Genomic DNA, 19,156 nt, shown 5'->3' on the forward strand with positions numbered 1-19,156 from the left:
ACAAGTAGAAGAAGAAACAAGACAAGGAATTACACGTATTGTTTTTAGGTCCTAAACTTCTATTCATTCTGGAGATTCGGATGCAGGGCCATTTCTCCTGGGAGGTAGCTCCTATTACTCCAGTCCCAGTCTGGATTTGACGCCCTTCCTCTGCCCCACAGCAGCTCCTTTCCTTCCCATTTTATTAGCCACAGGAGATAGCTGTTGAGTATTGACTTAGCTGGTTCTGCATTGCCACTGAGAGCTCTCAGTAGGGGACCTTGACTTATATTTTATTGGCTGTTGTTTTCCTAGCTCCCAACACAGCCCCTGCTCATCGAAGCCCCTCAAAAAGCACGTTTAATGAGTGTACAGATTCATGAGTAAGTGACACGTATAAAGTTCCATTGGGCACCCGCCATGTGTGCTCAGCATCTTTGTGACACTATCTCATGAATACACACAACAAACTTGAAGGCAATGATGATTATCATTTCATTTACCCACCAGGAAACCAAGGTTCAGAGAGGTAAGGGACTCAACTACAGGGTTTTGAGCTGCAGTTTCCAGTGATGCTGCACAAGCTTACCTGGTCTGGAGCCTTCTTTTTCAGACGAGGACATGAAAGCTCAGGGAGAGGCCCGTGGTCACATTGTCAACATGCTCTCAGGCAGACTCATGTGGCACATGAGGTCAGGATGCTTTAGGGACCCCAAGACCATCATCTCTTTCCAGCTCCTAGTGGGTGGGCCGGAGTCTTGCCAGTGATTGGTTCTCAGAAAACAATGATTGATCTGAGCCAATTTGAACTTGTTCTAAAGTTTGACGCCAATGCCACTAGCCCTGTCTCTGGCACTTTCCACTTTTCCAAACACTCTTACTTTGCTGTCTTGAGCCCACTGGTTCTGCCATCCCTGAGAGTAAATAAAGTCTGAGGCTATGGGGGACAAAGCATCCTGCAGGGATGTTCAAATGACCATGATTCTCATCTGTGTGCACGAAAGAGAGGAAATTACTGACCTGGGAAATTCTGTATCCTCTGTTGTGATAATTAATTTTATGTGTCAACTTGATTAGGCCACAGGGTGCCCAGACATTTGGCCAAACACGATTCTGGGTGGGTCAGCGAGGGCATTTCTGGATGAGAGTAACATTTGAATCAGCAGACAGAGAGGAGCAGATTGCTCTTCCAGCGTGGGTGGGCCTTGGCTAACATATTGAGGGTCTGAGAGGAGCAAAAAGGTTGAATAGGAGGGGACTCCTCCTGCCTGGCCACTGAGCTAACCTATTTGTCTTTTCCAAACTTCAGATTCAAACTGTATCACCGACTCTTCTTGGGACTTGAACTTGCGGCTTGAGAACAGAACTGCACATCGGATTGGTTCTGTTTCTCCGGAGAAGCCTAATTAATACATCTGTGTAAGGAGATGCTGTCTCTCCTTCATCCATTAGGGGGACAGGTGTCCTTCCAAGAGACAAGTGACTCTCTGTGCTCAGGGCTAGCTGCTTGCAAAGTACTTCCAAAGACATCCAGTTTAATCGCCACAAAAACCCTGGGAGTGAAGAATTGGTATTCTCCCATTTACAGGTGGGGCAACTGAGGCCTGGAAAGATAATAATTTGCTCCTGGCTACACCAGTTCCCCAACTCCCTTTCCAGTGGTCTTCCTGGTGCTCTTTTCTGGGCTGCAGCCTGGACCTGTGGTCTTCCTCAGGTGTGGTACACAGAGACAGATCAACGGTCCTGGTTAGAAAGTCACCCCAGGACCCAGGACTTAGAAGCTTACTTTTGTGCTTCATCCAGTGGGCCCAGTTCAGAGAGTTAGAAGGCTGTGACTAGAGGGGCACTGGCCTTGGGGGTTCCAGGGCTCTGGGTGACAACATGGCCCAGGAAGCGGCTGAATCGGGTGGCCAAGGTGGACAAGAGTGATGGTCATGTGGAGCGGTAGATATGACAATGACTGAGGCAGGAAGGAGAAGAAATAGGGCCCGGTCTGCAGCAAAGAGAATACATAAAGGCATTCACGCTCTGTTATGGACCAAATGCGTGCATGCCCCCCAACTCATATGTCAAAGCCCAACCTCCGGTGTCACTCTATTTGGAGATGGGCCCTCTAAAGGAGTAACATTACTGGGGTCATAAGAGTCAGGCTCTGGTCCCATAGGATTCATGTCCTTCTAGGAACAGAGTGAGTGCTTTCTGTCCCCTCCTGCTCCCTTTCCTCCCCGAGCGCACACAGAGAAAGGGCCACGCGAGCACACAGCAAGAAGGCAGCCATCTGCCCACCAAGAAGAGAGGTCTCACCAGGTGCTGGCACACTGGCACCTTGGTCTTGGACGGCCAGCCTCCAGAACTGTGAGGAAATGTCTGCAGCCTAAGCCACCTGGTCTATGGTGTTTTGTTACGGCAGACATTCCTATCTCATTTTTTATGTTTGTTTATCTTATTGAGAGAGCGAGAGAGCGAGCACGAGTGGGGGACGGGCAGAGAGAGAATCCCAAGCAGGTTCCACGCTGCCAGCGCAGAACCTGACACGGGGCTCCGTCCCATGAACCGTGAGATCACAAGCTGAGCCAAATCAAGAGCCAGAGGCTCAATCGACTGAGCCACCCAGGAGCCCCCAGACGTTCCTATCTTAAAACAAACAAGGGGAGTCTGCTTGGAATTCTCACTTTCCCTCTTTCTTTGCCTCTCCGCTGATTGTGCTCTCTCTCTCTCTCAAAATAAATAAATAAACGTAAAAGAGACAAACAAGCAAACATATGCAGCTTGATGCAGCCTGCGGCCCACTAGCTTGCAATCTGATAGTCAAAATCATTCATGGTGTGGAGTCCAAATTCTCCACGAATAAAGAGGGAGAGCCAGGGGCTGGGGAGAAAATGTCAGGAAGGAGAGGCCACGGACGCATATAGTCCAAGGATGTGGTGCTTAAAGAACGGGGTTTGTACTTGACGCTGCAGAAATAATGGTCCAGAAGGGGCAGTGGGGAGGGAGGGGAATGCTCGGCCTGTCTCTAACCCTGTGACAACCCTGTGACGTGAGGACAAGCAGCTCTCACTGCAGGGGCCTGTCGGGGAAGTGACAGCCCCCAGGAATGGGCTGGGGAGCCGAGCCTCAGTTAGGGCAAGAGGCGGGGAGAGCAGACAGGCCAGACTCATGTTCTGCTCTGCAGGATGGGGTTCCAGAGCACAGAGTGGGGGGCGGGGAGCTCAGGAGAGCGAAGGCAAGACGGAGAGGGGGCACAGTGTCAGACCGAAGGGGTCCGCCTGGGGGACGGTGGCCAAGAAGGCGGGGACGACAGGCTCAGAGGGTGACCTCACCCCAAGGTAGGTGGGCGATCCCGAACCACCCACCCAGCTCACCCAGGGACGTGTGACTTCTGGCCCCTCCACCTCCAGAGCAGTGCCCAAAGCAGAAGGCCACAGAGAGGGACTGCCCCAGTCTGAAGCGGGAGGCGGCAGAAGGATCAAACCCAGTGACAGTGCAGACATCAGACCCTATCTCTGCAGCACCACTCAGACTCAGAAGGGCACATGGCGGTGACAGATCAGGGGTCTTTCCGGAGAAAGCGGCTCAATTCTAAGGTGCCACCTAAGAGCCACTTGCGGAAATAAGGCTGTCTGTTGGGAGCAGGGGCGCGGTGGGAGAGTAGCCCGATGGGCCGGAGGCTGGGCTGTCTTTAGGAAAGAGCTCTGGTTTTATTACTGCTGACGAGGATTCCTGATTTTATATTTTAGTGCTAAATGATGAAATACTTGAAACACACAGAGAAAAGTACAAACAACACGATAGCATATTTGTGCCAAAGAAAAATATTGCAGACACCGCAAAACTTTTGCCTCCTTCTTCCTGAAAGTTCCCTCTGCATTGAAGCTGGCACAGAGCCTTCCTACCCATATTTTTGTACTTTTGTGACTGAAGAATAAACACCTAGACAATTTATAGTAGCATTGTGTATGCTTTTAGAATATACACACATAGTACCAAACTGCATATACGCGACAAGCTTTAAAAATAAACAGACATCGGAACACCTGGCTGACTCAGTTAGTTAAGCATCTGACTTGATTTCAGTTCAGGTCATGGTCCCTGGGTCGTGGGATCGAGCCCCGCATCAGGCTCTGCACTGAGTGTAGAGCCTGCTTGAGATTCTCTCTCTCTCTCTCTCTCTCTCTCTCTCTCTTTCTCTCTCTCCCCGTCTCCCCTGCTGGTGCTTTCTCTCTCTTCCTAAAATAAGATAAAATAAAATAAAATACATATAATATAAATATATAATAAATGTGAAATATAAATATATTAAAAAAAAAGGAAAGGAAAGAAAAGAAAAGAAAAAGGAAAGGAAAGAAGAGAAAAGGAAAAATAGACACACACACACACACACACACACATACACACTGCCAGGCCCAGCTGGTTTATAGCTGAAGGTTTCCAATATTCAGTATATGCAAGGACTAGGGAATCCCTGGTTTGTGCAGGTCCTACTGGCCTCATCCCCATGCCACCAAGACCTCGTCCACACTTTGTCTCCTCTGCCATCAGAAAAGTCCCCAACTACTGAAAGAGCAGCGCTCAAGCCCAGTTCCAGAACACCGGCGTCAGGTCACTACAGCTCTGACTTGGGGCGTTTCCGACTCCATCTCCTGTCTCAGGAGCAGCCAGCCGTCCTGCCCTCTCCATCCGGTAACCTTGCTTATTAAGGACCACTTTCCCCTTCTCACAGGCGTATCCTTCATTTCCTCCCTGCCTCGTGGGCAGAACCAAGTCTTCCTGAGTGTGGGCACGTGGCTAAGGAATAGAGACCGTTTCTTCCCACGCCTTTGGCATTACCAGGGCGGGTGGGATCCAGAGAGGCCATCCGAGGACTGTTTTCTGGAAGCAGCCACCGGCTCTGTGGAAAATCGGGACCGACTCCAGTCAAGCTTCTTAGTCTGAGTCCCCCTGTCTTTGGACGCTTTGCTGGAGTAAAGTTTCCCCAGCAGGACGCCCGTCAGGCAAGGTGAGTGACATTTTCCATTCTTGATTGCCTCCTCCAGCCTATTCTTAACTGGAGCTGGAGACAGGTAATGACACCAGCTTGTAGACACTCTGTCAGACTCACTGAAGGAGCATGGGATAGGCAGGCCCAGTGAAATGGTGGTATTTTTAGACCCCAGCTTGCGGAAACCTCTTATCCCCTGGTTGTGACATGTTTCTGATAACCTCTGTTCACTCTGAAGGACTCAAGTGCATGCATCTGTGCAGAAAACAGGATTTCAGGGTCGAAAGGGAACCAAAAGGCCATCTTCTTCCAGCCTCGAACACTTCGGGTGAGAGGGGTTTCCTGATGTCAGTCTGTCCCCGCCATCCACCCGCGCCTCCCACCCCCATCTCCAGTCTGCTTTCCACGTGGTCAAGAGTCATCTTTCAAGGGGCGCCTGGGTGGCTCAGTCGGTTGAGCGTCCGACTTCAGCCAGGTCACGATCTCGCGGTCCGTGAGTTCGAGCCCCGCGTCGGGCTCTGGGCTGATGGCTCGGAGCCTGGAGCCTGTTTCTGATTCTGTGTCTCCCTCTCTCTCTGCCCCTCCCCCGTTCATGCTCTGTCTCTCTCTGTCCCAAAAATAAATAAATGTTGAAAAAAAAATTAAAAAAAAAAAAGAGTGATCTTTCAAAATACCAACCTGACCTTGTCACACCTTTGCTTAAAATCCCGCAAAAGCTCTTTCTTGCCACCAGGATGGGGCGTGACTTCTGCTGGTCCGCAAGCCCCCTGCTTGTCCTGCATAGCTGACATTCAGAAAAAGTTTGTTCACTAAGTACAGTGAGTGAGTGAATGAACGAATGAATGAGGAAAGCCTCTCGTCCAAAGTTGTATACGAGTGAGCCCAGAACGAGGATTTCCACCCCAGCGTGAGTGCCACCATCTAATGCCCGATTCAAACATGCGAAGACCCCACTGATAAAGGAGACCATCAAATGCCAGGCCGGGCTTGCACCTAAATCTTCAAAGTGCAGAAATGGCTTTTCAGCCCTAATAGGTCTGTCTTCGTGCGGCAGCCACACTGGGAGGTCAGCTATGGGGTGTGGGCAGCTTCAAATGAGACTGGCAAACAGGGAATTACCTAAAGCCCATGGCTGGTAGCTTGAGCCCCTCCATGAGTTGAAAGTTTTCTGTTGAGAGTTTTTTTTTTTAATAAATTTGTTTTTTTTTTAATTTTTTTTTTAACGTTTTATTTCTTTTTGAGACAGAGAGAGACAGAGCATGAATGGGGGAGGGGCAGAGACAGAGGGAGACACAGAATCGGAAGCAGGCTCCAGGCTCTGAGCAATCAGCCCAGAGCCCGACGCGGGGCTCGAACTCACGGACCGCGAGATCGTGACCTGAGCTGAAGTCGGACGCTTAACCGACTGAGCCACCCAGGCGCCCCAAATTTGTTATTTTTTTATTTTTAAAGAAAAGTAATGGCTTTAAAATATATCTATATCTATATCTATCTATCTATCTATATATATATAATTTATTGCCAAATTGGCTAACATACAGTGTGTGAAGCGTGCTCTCGATGGTGGTTGGGGTAGATTCCCGTGCGTCATTGCTTACATAGGACACCCAGTGCTCATCCCAGCAAGTGCCCTCCTCAATGCCCATCACCCACTCTCCTCTCTCCCCTGCCCCCTCCATCAACCCTCAGTTTGTTCTCTGTAGTTTTTTAATGTTGATTTATTTTTTGAGACAGAAAGAGACAGAGTGTGAGCGGGGGGGGGGGGGGACAGAGAGAGAGGGGGACACAGAATGGGAAGCAGGCTCCAGGTTCCGAGCTGTCAGCACAGAGCCCGATGTGGGGCTCAAACTCACGAACCGTGAGATCATGACCTGAGCCGAAGTCAGGTGCCCAACTGACTGCGCCACCCAGGCGCCCCTGTTCTCTGTATTTAAGAGTCTCTTGTGGTTTGGCTCCCTCCCTCTCTGTAACTCCCCCCCTCCCTTCCCCTTCCCCATGGTCTTCTGTTAAGTTTCCCAGGATCCACATATGAGTGGAAACATACGGTATCTGTCTTTCTCTGCCTGACTTATTTCACTCAGCATAATACCCTCCAGTTCCATCCACGTTGCTGCAACTGGCAAGATTTCATTCTTTCTCATTGCCACGTAGTGTTCCATTGTGTATATAAACCACATCTTCTTTATCCATTATGGTTGAAAGGCTTACAAGGCAGAACGCGCATGATCTTTAAGAACTGCAGGGCAGTGCGCCCTCTATCGGACATGCTCGGAATTGCACCAGGCCCCTGGCTCCTTCACTTTCTCCTTCATCCCTCTTCTAGATGTCCGTTGAGTGAGCGCCATATTCCCAGCATTTGCCAAGGGTGGGGGTAAATGGTGACTAGGAAAGACGCAGACCTCCACTGGTGGTGTGGACAACCTGGCAGGGAAAGCGAACCCTTCTGCAATCTATTAAAAGGGTGGCGAGTGCTTTTTTAAGTGGAAACCCAGGGCGCTAAGCAAGCACATGGCTTGGAGAGCTTGCCTGAGCTGCGTGGGCAGGTGCAAGTGGGGAGGAAGGAAATGAAAGCCTATCCACTTCACCTACTACTCACCGAGCGGCCGTTATATCCCAGACACTGTAATAGTTCTGGGACACCAAGGGAAGAGACAGAATGTCTTCTCTGGAGCAGCTCAGAGCCTAGTGGGGGAAGCGGGGCAGGAGATCCCAAAGCAATGACAACTTTCACCACCAAATAATGGCCAGTAGACCTTCCACATAGTCGCTGTGATCCTCATAATCTTATGCTGTAGATGGGGATCTATGTGATGTGGATGTTACTCCTTTTGAACCGTTGAGGAATTCAGGTCTCCTGGTTGACTCTAACTCTTAGTTCTGCTACTCCATTATCCGGTCTCCCCCACCTGGTTAAGTTCAAATTAGAAGTGCTTTCTGGTGGCACAAGCTTCACCACAACCCCGTGTGACCCGTATTTCTACAGATGAGACCCATGACGCCAATGGTCCAGAGCCTCACCTCTGGTCCCACAGCTGTAAAGAGGGAGCTGGTCTGGAGCAAGTGCTTGGAAGGAAGGCACTTCAGAAAACCTGCCACTCACCAGGTATGCGACCTTGGGGCCAGTGACTCTTCTCAGTTTCTCCATCTGCCTCATAAAATTGTCTTTTTTTTTTTCTCATAAAATTGTCTTGAGGACTCAAGATAACATGTTTCAGAGCCTGACATCTTAAGTAATCAATATATGCTATCTATTATTATTATATTAATATCATTATTATTACTGGCTCTTTGGGGGATTGTTTTCCCCACTCCTTGTATCTCTATGTGGAGGGACCCCCACTAAGGTGATACTCTCTGCCTCTCCCCTTACTCATCCACACCTCCTCGGGGAGGAAGGCATCATCTCCCTGATGGGGAGCCCGGAGAAGGAACCAGCCATTCTGGGCTCATTCAGCTGCTTCTGGATCCTCTCAGAACCAGCTCCTGGGTAGGCACAGTTGTCTAAGTCAGAGGTAAAATTTCAGGGACCCCACACAACTGAGCCCCTTGCCTTGACCATGCTTTTCTCGGCTAACGTGTGTTTGGATCTCCCCCTGCCTGTCTTTATCTTGTAACGTGTTTGGAACTTGGGTGGGGAAGAAAAGGGTATTACTTATCAACCCCTCCAAACCCCAACGTCAGCCAAAAGTGAAATCCAGTCTTCTTCCTGCAACTTCTCACTCTTACTTGTGCTGCCTCTACAGGCGTTAGGTTGTTTGGAGTAGTGAAAACAAAAAATTGTTCTCTGCCCGAAGATCTACAGAGCCTGGACTTGCCCTTAGAATCATTGTAGAACTTGGGAACCTGGTCAGGGCAACGAACCCAAGGCTGTCATTCCTTATGAGATGGGGACTGGGACCAGGGAGGGGCTGTGATCCTCGGAAGGCAGGTGGGCAAGGATGGAGCTGGACCCAGCTCTCAGGCCCTAGGTGCCAGGTGGGTGCTTTCTCCCATAGGTGCTGCCTCCCAGTACCTGGATGTGCTGCAGGCTTTCCTGGGCATCAGGCATTTGATCGAAAGAATTGGGTCATTAATGGGGAGGGGTGCTGGTCGTGAGAAATAATAAGATGGGAGAAGCAGGTGTCGAGGTCCCCAAGGGGCTGGCTCCTCGAGCCCCGGTCCCTATGTGAAGGTCAGCCTTGCCTGCTGTGAACAAGAGGAAGCAAGGTCTTCATCGGTGTATGGGTCATGTTCTTCACAATGAATCCCTTTAAAGAAAGTGAAATGGATCTTTGGCTGATCTGAGGCTCTCAACCGAGGCCTGCTGGAACCTGACGTCAGTCTCGGGTGTGTGAGGGCAACACAGGTGATCTCCTAGTAGCAGAGGTCTTCCACCGACCCTTGAGATGCCTGAGCTGCCTGGTCCCCCATGCTCCTGTCCTCCACACAGCAGGCGTGGCCACTATCAGGACTCTGCGCCTTTGCTTATGCTGTTCTTTCCATCTGCAGTGCCTTTCGTCCCATTTGGCCTGAAGAATTTATATTTAACCATCAAGGTATATACAGATACAAATATCAATACAGGTAGATGTTTTCTGTGAAAGCAGTCTCCAGCCTTTCTTTGTGTGTACGTGGTTCTCTAGCATGCCTCTAGTATAATATTTCAATTTGTTGAACACTCTAGGACTCTTGGCCATCTCTGGCTACAGATATATTTTATTTGGCCAGCACTGTGACTTTAGAACACTTGAACTTGAATGTCTTCAGGTGGGGCTTGTGCACTCTGGTTTGCCACAGACCCTACAACTTCCCGATTGCATTACATCTGGCCCCATAATTCCTTGCCCTGACCTGAAGGCATTTGAGTTTGCAACCCCTGGTGTAAAAGGTCTGGTTCCAGGAGACAGTGAGCTCTCAGAAGGGATATGTTCAAAGATGATCACCTGTGTTAGTCAGAGTTCTTCAGAGAGACCGAACCAACAAGATATAAATAGATAGATAGATAGATAGATAGATGATAGATAGATAGGAATATATTATAAGGAATTGACCCACACAATTATGGGAGCTGACAAGACCCAAAATCTACAGTCAGAAAACTGGAGACCCAGGGGAACTAATGTAGTTCTAGTCTGAATGCGAACCAGGCAAACTCCAGAACTAGGAAGAGCTGATGTGTCAATTCAAGTCCGAAAGCAGGAAAAAACCAAATGTCCTATCTCTGAAGGAAATCAGGTAGGAAGAATTCTCTTGTTCATGGGAAGGGCAGCCTTTTGTTCTATTCAGTCCTTCAACTGATTAGATGAAACCCACCCGTATTGGGGAGAGCAATCTGCTTTATTCAGCCTATCAATTAAATGTTAATCTCATCCAGAAACACTGTCAGAGACACACCCAGAACCATGTTTGACCAAAATATCTAGGCACCCTGTAGCCCAGTCAACCTGACATGTAAAATTAGCCATCATACCTCCCAAGATTCCCAGCTCCTGGTTATCTGGCATGCTGTTGCTTTGGTTGTTTTCTCGTTGTTGTTGTTTTTCATCTTTTTCATCATGATAAGTGTTCTCTTTAATTCCCAGCTTCTATTTCCCCCATCCCCCTTCCCCCTCCCCTCTGGTAACCATCAGTTTCTCTGTAGCTAAGTTGTCTCTCTAAGCTAGTTGTCTGTAGCTTGAGTTGTCTCTCTCTCTCTCTTTTTTACTTTTCTCATCTGTTTTGCTTCTCGAATTCCACATATGAATGAAATCATGTGACATTTGTCTTTCTCTGATTGACTGACTTTGCTTAGCATTGTGCTCTAGCTCCATCCATATTGTTGCACATGGCAAGATTTCATTCCTTTTTTTTTGGCTGAAAAGTATTCCATGGTGTGTGTGTATGTATATATACCCCATCTTCTTTATCCACTCATCTATCAACAGACACTTGGACTGCTTCCATTGTTTAGCTATTGTAAATAATGCTACAATAAACATAGGGATGCTTGCATGCTTTTGAACTAGTATTTTTGTTTGTTTGTTTGTTTGTTTGGGGTTTTTTTTTTTTTGGTAAATACCCAGTAGTGCAATGACTGGATTGTAGGGTAGTTCTATTTTTAATTTTTTGAGGTACCTTCATACTATTTTCCATGGTGGCTGCACCAGTTTGCATTCCCACCATCAGGGCATGAGGGTTCCTTACTCTCTATGTCCTTGCCAACACTTGTTTTTTTGTATTTTTTATTTCTGACAGGTGTGAGGTGGCATCTCATTGTAGTCTTGATTTGCATTTCCCAGATGATGAGTTATGTTGAGCATCTTTTTACATGTCTATTGGCCATCTGGATGTCTTCTTTGGAGACATGTCTTCTGCCCATTAATTGGATTATTTGGGGGGGGGAGTGTTGAGTTGTATCAGTTCTTTATATATTTTTGGATACTAATCCTTATCAGGTATGTCATTTGCAAACCTCTTCTCCCATTCAGTAGGTTGCCTTTGAATTTTGTTTATTGTTTTCTTCACCGTGCAGAAGGTTTTTATTTTGATGTAGTCCCAAGAGCTTATATTTGCTTTTGTTTTCCTTGCCTCAGGGACATATCTAGAAAATATTGTCACAGCTGATGTCAGAGAAATTACTGCCTGTGCTCTATTCTAGGATTTTAGTGGTTTTAGGTCTACATGTAGATCTTAAACCATTTGGGGTTTATTTTTGTGTTTGGTGTAAGAAAGTGGTTCAGTTTCATTCTTTGACATGTGGCTGTCCAGTTTTCCCAACACCATTTGCTGAGGAGACTGTCTTTTTTTTTTCATTGCATATTCTTTCCTCTTTTGTCAAAGAATAATTGACCATATAATGATGGGTTTATTTCTGGGTTTTCTGTTCTGTTCTATCGATCTATGTGTCTATTTTTATGCCAGAACCATACCGTTTTGATTACTACAGCTTTGTAGTATAACTTGAAACCTGGAATTGTGATACCTTGAGTTTTGTTTTTCTTTTTCAAGAGTGCTTTGGCTATCTGGGATCTTTTGTGGTTCCATACAAATTTTAGGATTGTTTGTTCTAGTTCTGTGAAAAATACTGTTGGTATTTTAATAGGGATTGTATTAAATCTGTAGATTGCTTTGGGTTATATAGACATTTTAATAATATTTTTTCTTCCAATCCATGAGCATGGAATGTCTTTCTAGTCCTTTGCATTGTCTTCACTTTCTTTGTTTTATAGTTTTCAGAGTACAGGTCTTTCACCCTTATGGTTAGGTCTATTCCTAGATATTTTTTTGTTATTGGTGTAATTGTAAATGGGATTTTTTTCTTAATTTCTCTTTCTGCTGCTTCATTTTTATTGTATTGAAATGCAACAGATTTCTATACGTTGATTTTTGTATCCTGTATCTTTACTGAATTCATTTACCAGTTCTAGTAGTTTTTTGGCGTAGTCTTTCAAGTTTTCTATATTTTTAGTCTCATGTCATCTGCATATAATGAATGTTTTACTTCTTCCTTATCAATTTGTATGCCTTTTATTTCTATGCTTTTGCAGGCTCTGAAATGTAGGGGACTGCATTCAAAGCTTAGAGAAGCTCTAGGAGCAAAGGGAGGCCCCAGCTGATGTTCAGCAAGGAAATGCGAACCTCAGTCTTACAACCACAAGGAACCAAATAGGCCAACAACCTGAATAAGTACAGAAGTGGGTTCTTCCCCAGAGCCTCCATAGGAATGCATCCTTGCTGACACTTGATTTTAGCCCAGTGTTCAACTTCTGACCTCAGAAATGGAGATAATAAATGTGTGTTGTTTTAGGCCACTGATTTTGTGCTAATTTGTTCTGAAAACATGAAAAATGAATGCAGGGAGGGTCCATGCCTTCCTTATCACTACACTACCCATACTCTCCATGGTGTCTGACACACAGTGGGTCCTTGTTGCATGTTTGACAGCGGACTGAATTAAAAGACAAAGCCCAGGTCACAAAACCTAGCCCTGCTCCCCTTCGGGGAGAAGACGTTTGTGTTCTTTTGCAGACTCTCTCTCTCTCTTTGGGGCTAAGAATAGGATAAGTTGGTTGACATCAAGGTGATGGACAGCCCAATTTAAATCTCTAGTCAGAAAAACTTGTAAGAATCATTGTTTTCTGCAGCAGATGACGCCTCGGTACGTGTGTTCCATAATTTGTGGAGATGGGTTCCAGTTTAGGAGTTTCTCACTAAAGGAAAGGAAACTATGATTTATCTTCATAAAGTCTTCTTTTTTTTTCCTGATGATGATGACTGTCTGCAGCACCATCAGAAGATGGCAGGCGGAAACCCACACCACAAGTTGTTGTAATAGAAGATTTCTGACCCTCCAGGATCTTACAGTTTGGGGAGAATGATATGATGCCCACAGGTGATCACAGTGCAGAGAATAGATGTTATAGGATGAAGGAGGGCAATGCAAGGAGCATGGGATCAGAGCATCATAGACTGGGAGCCCGAAAACCTGCCACCTGTACCACTCTGTCGCATGACTTCTGAGCCTTGGTTTCCCTTTTAAATGAATCCCTTCTGGTTTCTTCCAGCTCCAATCTGACCATGTTTGTCCAGAAGAATTCTGACACTGACACTTAGGAGGCACCAGGGAAACTCAATATGACAATATGGTACTAATGTACACATTATTTTAGCCAGCAAAGAAGACATATGTTTCAAAATTTTTTAAAGTTACAAATTTAAAAAATTGTTAACTAAAAAAACTATTAATTTTTTTTCTATCACTTCCCAAACCTAAGTAACTATAAAAGACTCTACAGTTCAATAAGCCCTGTGATTTTCTGGCAAAAAATATATGTAATGTTGAGAAACCCTTTCACTGAGTTATCACCCAACAGTGTCCCCAGAGGCACTGAGTAAGAAATGTCTAGAGGTCTAGGGTGCAAATTTTGAAAATCGCTGGTCTGGTCTATTTTAAAAAACAGAGAAATGGAGGCCTAGAGAGGATCAGGCAGTTTGTACAAGGTGAGTGGTAGTTGGAGCTTGAACTCTATGTACTTGATCCCAAGACCAGTGTTCAGTCTGCTACACACACAACCCTACCACAAAACCATGAAGATAAGAGTCTTGAGTGGGAAGCACCTTCATCCTTATTTCCTTTTCTCTTTAGTCACAGGCAGAGAGAGACAGACGAAAATGTGGATTAGGTCCATTATCCCTCAGCATATGTTGGTGTTAATAAGTGTGTTCTTTGTAGATTCATTAATGCACCATAAGGAACTGAAAATGAGTATTTCAGATGCTTAATGTGATATCCTAGATGCTCTGAGAACCAAGTCCCCCTGGACAGAGTGTTTTTTAATCTTTCTAAATGGTCTGTAATGGAACCTCCGGGTCTGTAATAGAGAACACAGTCTGTTATGACTTATTGACAAGACTTTCTAAAAAGGACCTCATTTAAAAAGTGTCCCAAATTACATAACTGAAGCTTATACTCTCTATTCCATGGTGATGCTTTGAAATGCTTTGAAGTGGTTCTTCCTCTGTATAAAGTCTTTTAAAATAAATGTTTTACTTTATTTTAGTTTAAAGAGAAAGAGAGAGAGCAGGGGAGAAAGGCAGAGGGAGAGGGAGAGAAAGAGAGAGGGAGGGAAAGAGAGAAAATCTTAAGCAAACTCTACACTCAGTGCAGAGCCCAAAGTGGGGCTTGATCCCATGACTCTGGGATCATGACCTAAGCCAAAATCACGAGTCAGATGCTCAACCAACTGAGTCACCAGGTGCCCCTAAAAGAAGAATTTTTGACAGAGGTAGAAATGGGTCAGATTTTAATATATATTTTAGCAATGTAATTTAAAATATCCATAATGGTTCATATGAAACCTTACATGCTGTTAAAATTGCACTAGACCTTAGGTATCACCTAGTTTGCATCTGTTTTCAGCAGAGAAAATTGGGACCCTGAGAAGGTAAATGACTTTTCCAAGGTTATGTTACAAGTTTGGGGCATAACTGAGACAAAGATCTAGCTCTTTTCATATGTAGACCAAAGTGCTGTTCACAAAGCTATGCTTCAGAACCAGTGCAATGCAATTCTATGTTCCCTGTAATAAAATTACAGACTTTTCAGTCCTAACCAGAAAAAAACAAATTATTTATAGGAGGCATGCAGGAGAGCCATAGCCTTTGTGATCAGACTGCTATCTTGGTCAGGTTACCTACCTCTTTGTCTCACCTTTCTCTCCTATAGAATGAGGATAATAAATACACCAACATGATAGGGCCATTGTGAGAATTAAGTGGTGTAAAGCAGATAAACAAAGTTCTTGGCACAGTAAATGTTATTTATGACTGTTGTTATTATGAACTTGTTGATTTGACATAGGGTCAACATGAATATCTGCAGAGAAACCTGTTTCTCTCTGCTCTGGTTGATGGTAAATTCCTATTCCTTAACCTGTCAAAAATTTTGGATTTTGTAACGTCTATAAAAAGGCATATATTCCCTTATCATCCAGAATTAACTCCCTCTTGGTGAATTATTTTCTATATTTGATGTTGAAGCCTATTTCTAAAGGAGCAGAGGAGTTGGCCAATCGCCCTCAACAAACATTTGCTGAGCATCTACTCTGTTCAAGTGGGCTGTGTCCAATGCAAAGCCAGAAACAGACATGGTTCCCGCCCTTCTGGGACCTGTAATGGTGGTAAAGACAGTCTTTGACATAAGTGTTAAGGCACATGTTCCTCCAGAAGAGCAAATAAAGCAATTGGGAGGTGATCTTACAAAGTGAGAGTGAATTATTTAACAAGACATATGGAAAGATCTCTGAGAGATAGGATTTGGTTCAAGTTTTGAAGGGATGGTAGATTTTCAACGAGTATTGTAGTAGGCAGTTTCTAAGATAGCCCCCAACAATCTCCACCCTCAGTTAATCATGGCCTTGTGTAATACCCTCCCCTTGAGTAGCTTGATTCTTTTTTTTAATGTTTATTTATTTGTTTTTGAGAGAGAAAGGGAGCACAAGAGGAGGGGGGGCAGAGAGAGAGGGAGACACAGAATCCAAAGCAGCCTCCATGTTCTGAGTGATCAGCACAGAGCCCAACATGGGGCTCTAACCCACGAACCATGAGATCATGACCTGAGCTGAAGTCGAATGCCTAGCTGACTGAACCACCCAGGCACCTCGAGTAGTTTGATTCTAATGAATAAAATACCACAACATTGAGGGGAAGTTACTTCTGTCATCAGATTACAAAAGATTCTGACTTTCATATTGCTGATTCCTTTCACTGATGATTTTGATGAAATGTTCCCATATTCAGGAGACCTGTGTGGCAAAGAACTGGAGGCAACCTCTGGGCAACTGGAAGCTGAGGCTCTCAGTCCAACAGCTCTAAAGGAACTAAATCCTGTCAACAAACTTGTAAACAGTCTTGGAAGTGGACCCTTCCTCAGCCGAGCCTTCAGATTAGACTCCAGCACAGGATAACATCTTAAATGCAGTCTTGAGACTGCACAGAACAGAGGTCCCAGCTAAGCTGTGCTGATTCCTGACCAAGAAAAAGTGAGGTCAAAAGTGTGCTAATTTTGTGTTAAATTGTTATGTGGCCACATGTAATTAATACAAGTGTGTATATGGGTAGAGGGCACAGCAATGAACATCCTGAGCAATGGTCCAGGAAGCTATTGTCTTATCCATCATTTGCCTTATGAGATTGTCTTGATGAGGAGGCAAGGCTAAGGCAATTTGCAATTTGCAGAATAGCAATCAGACTCATGTGGCTGGACCATAATGTTTGTGGAGGGGACACAGCAGGATATGAAATTAGAATGACAGGCCATGGCTAAGTTGTGAAGGTCCCTCCACACCTAGCTAAGGACTGTAAACTATGTAAGGAAGCAGGAGGGAGCCACTGAGGGTCCTGAAGCAGGAGAGTCTTGAATTTCATTAGAGATGCTCTACTGAATATCAGTTGGATGCTCTATGCAGAACAGTTTGAAGGGAGAGAACTTAGAGACAACTACAAAATTCCAGGGAGGGGCAGAGAGGGCCTTCACTCTGACCAAAGAAACTAGCAGTGTGTGGAAATATACCATAATAGGATTCTCATTTGTGTTGAAAGTTCCCTGAACACTCCCCTTGTTTGTGAGGCAGGAGCTTTATCAGGTATTTATTTGACATCCAACCTATTTTCACTCCACACGCAGTGACAAGTTCATGTTGGAACTGAAAATAATCACGGGCTTGACTTTGTGGAAGTGGAAGGAAATCTACCCAAGATAGGGAAAGGAGGTGATAGGGCTGAGCATTTTCCAAGCTTCCCAGAGAAGACCAATTTACAAACCTTGACATTGTTCTCATGGTATACCTTCTTCACCTTCCAACACCCTGGTTCTCAACCTAAGGACCCCAGCTCCCTGCTGGCTCTCGAAGGAGGGTTGGAGACTGTTCAAATCCATCCCAGTGTTAACCAAAAGGCCCAGATAGATATCCCTGAAGTTACTCACAATAAAGCAGTCCAGGTAGCAAGAAATGCCAAGTCTCTTTGGTTGGGGCTAGAAATATAAGCAGTGCAGTGTGATGGTTCTGGATGGCCAGTTAGAATTCCTAGCTGGAGCTATATATATTTTTTAATTAACAAAATGGGAAAACGAATTATCATTTTAAAACTGGAGGATGCTTTCTGGGGGTAACTTAATGTGATGGTCGATAGCAGGATGAAGCTCTGGCCTTGTTTCTTGTCAGCTCTGTGACCCTGGATGAGTGATTCTCAGTGAGATGCAATTATTTTTCGCCAACAAGATAGGGCCAATGACTGTTGCCTTTCAGAACTGTTATTTGGGCTTAAAAGACGTAATATATATGCCAGTTCCCTGACAATCCATAAATGGTACCTATTTTTGAAACAATTGGGTAAAATATAAAATATTCTGGCAATGGAGGATTGGAATAAAAGGAACTGTCCATGGTTGCGAAAGGTCGTTCACTCCTGTTCTTGCCCCTTCATGCCAGGGGCACTGGTTCAACTGTCTTAATTTTCCTTGTGGACTCTTTCTTCAGCCTCTCAGCCAAGTTTCCTTATGATTTTCTTGCCTTAATGTAATTCTCCCTCTATTCTTTTTGCTGGAATGATCTCTTAAAGGCATGGATACAGTTATCTCATGCCCTTGGCAAGCTCCAAACTCCTTCCACAGCGTACAGTACCCCTCAAAATAGAGTACCTCCTTGTCTCTTCATCATCATCTCCCCTTGATTTCCATCATGCTTTCTGTGCTCAAAACTCATTGAACCTCTCACCACTTGTTTCCCAGGTCCTGTCCTTTAAAACCTCCATGCCCTTGTCATGCTGTGACCCCTGCTTAGAATGCCCTATTTCCTTCCTTCTATGTCAACCTCCAACCAGTTCTCAAATGCCAATTCAGATTTGATTTTCTCTGTTGCCCGTTTTCTCTACCTCCACAAAAAAGATTTAGCTCTTTTTTTTTTTGTTTTTACCTTCTATCTACCTTAGACTTGATCATCTTTCTCTGATAGCACTTCTCTTTTAACAATTCTGTCTCTTGTAATAGACTGGGAACTCTTTGAAGGCCAAAGGTGATGTCTTATTATGCATCTTTCTGTCCTGTACAAGGTAGATGTTTAGTACTAGTTACTGGATGAATGCATGAAGTTACCTCTTACCTTGGCCAAGCCCCACAATGGCACACGGGAGTTCAAAGCATTCTTCCTGGCTTCCTTCAGTATCGTCAAATAAATCAGCCTTCCCTTGAGCATTTATTGTATTTTGGCTCACCACATACCCATTTATGTCATACACATGTTTTATCTCCCATACATTGTTCTTTACACTATATTCTTTATAAATGTGTATAAAAAAGAAGAAAGTTATTTACAACCAACTTTTAATAGAAATATAGTGATTTAGAGGTGGGGTGCTGTTATCTCACAGGTGAGGAAACTGAAATCAGAGTAGAAATGATTCTCCCAAGTCAGACTGTAATAGAGGGCAGAGGCAGAATTAGGACTCAGGTGTCCTTTCTCTGGGCTTGCAGAGAACAGAATTAATGCTTCAAACAGAATTAACTCTTTGTACTATTTTAATATAATTGTATTATTACTAACAGCATTTTGAAGTTATTAATCTCTTTAGCACTAATGATGGGACTCTGGATAGTAATGCTTCTTTCAGCTGGAATCCAACACCAGGAGTCAATAAGGTTTGCTGTCTTTGAAAGGATCCATGATGAATGGAAGAAGGTCAATT

Source organism: Prionailurus bengalensis, chromosome B3 (assembly GCF_016509475.1).
Source record: "Prionailurus bengalensis isolate Pbe53 chromosome B3, Fcat_Pben_1.1_paternal_pri, whole genome shotgun sequence".
Classification (NCBI taxonomy): Eukaryota; Metazoa; Chordata; class Mammalia; order Carnivora; family Felidae; genus Prionailurus; species Prionailurus bengalensis.